We start from the raw sequence: 1,694 nt of genomic DNA, 5'->3' as shown, positions 1-1,694 counted from the left end.
TTGATAGTAATGGTATGAGCGGAGGTTTGGCCTTTTTCTGGCACGAATCTTATGAGGTGGAAATACTGGATAAGGAGGAATGGTACATTGACGCCCTAGTGCGTAAGCAAGAGGGTGCGGACAGATGGAGGATAACATGTGTAAATGGAGAACCGTGTGTTGAAAACAGGCATCTCATGTGGGAAAAACTTCAGTGTTTGAAGAATACAAGTGATCTTCCATGGCTCGTAGTGGGCAATTTTAACGAAGCTATGTGGGACTTTGAACATTTTTCTGCTACACCAAGGGGAGAACCACAGATGATCGCTTTTAGAGATGCTCTGGAAGTGTGTGAACTTGTAGATCTCGGTTCTGTTGGCGTGCCATATACTTATGACAACAAAAGAGGGGGGGTCGAATAATGTATAAGTGCGGCTGGATAGGGCCGTAGTAACGAATACTTGGAGGAACATTTTTGCTTTTTCTTTGGTCCTCCACGTGCCTTCCCCATGCTCAGATCACGTGGTGCTGGTGTCGAAGGGCGTCGCTGATACAGGACCGATTGGTGGAAGGAGCCGACGATATGAAATGTTCTGGGAAAGGGATTCTACATTACCTGATGTTGTGGAAGAGGCATGGGAGGCGGTTGGTGCGGTCGAGAACCTAGCCCAGCTGCGAGTGGCGCTCTCCAAAACAATGGTGACCCTGTGTTCTTGGAGCAAGAAGTTCGGCAATGTTACACGTGAACTTGCTAAGTCGCGGTCCCAGTTGGAAGAATTGATGCACATGAATGCCTATAGCCACGACATCAGGAGGGTGACAGATAAGATGAATGAACTGCTCTATCAAGAGGAAATGATCTAGTTGCAAAGATCCAGAATAACTTGGTTGAAGGAAGGTAACCGAAACACCAAATATTTCCAGAGCAAGGCTGTATGGAGGGCAAGGAAGAATAAGATAAGAGAGTTGACTGATAGTATTGGTGTGGTTCATACAGATCTTGGAACCATGTGAAGGATGGAAAATGAATACTTCCAACATATATTTGCAGCCGACCCGTCTCTTGATGCTGCACCTATCCTAAATTTACTAGAATCCAAGGTAACAGAAGCGGATAATATCAAGCTTTGTGCACCCTTTTCTGACAAGGAGATTTCCGATGCGTTGTTCCAAATTGGCCCTCTCAAGGCACCAGGACCGGACGGTTTTCCGGCCAGGTTTTTTCAGCGAAATTGGGGCACTCTCAAGGAGGGTGTCTTGGCAGCAGTAAGGGAGTTTTTTCGCACTAATATTATGCCTGAAGGGGTAAACTCAACATCCATTGTGCTCATTACAAAAATGTCCAATCCTTCCAAGATAACTGATTATAGGCCTATAAGTCTTTGTAATGTCATTTATAAGGTTATTTCAAAGTGTATGGTAAACAGGTTGCGACCTCTCTTGGATGACCTTGTTTCTCAGGAGCAGAGTGCCTTCATACCTGGGAGAATGATTACTGATAACGCTCTTGTCACCTTCGAGTGTATTCACTACATCAAGCAGGAGAAGGACCCGACAAAGAGTTTTTGTGCGTATAAGTTGGATCTATCCAAGGCTTATGATAGAGTGGATTGGGTCTTCTTGAGGCAGGTGATGCAAAAGATGTGTTTCTCTCAGCGATGGGTGGACTGGATAATGGCTTGTGTCACGTCGGTGAGATATTCTGTCAAATTCAA

The sequence above is a fragment of the Triticum dicoccoides genome, chromosome 3A (genome assembly GCF_002162155.2).
Source record: "Triticum dicoccoides isolate Atlit2015 ecotype Zavitan chromosome 3A, WEW_v2.0, whole genome shotgun sequence".
NCBI lineage: Eukaryota > Viridiplantae > Streptophyta > Magnoliopsida > Poales > Poaceae > Triticum > Triticum dicoccoides.
Note: the sequence above shows the minus strand (reverse complement) of the source record.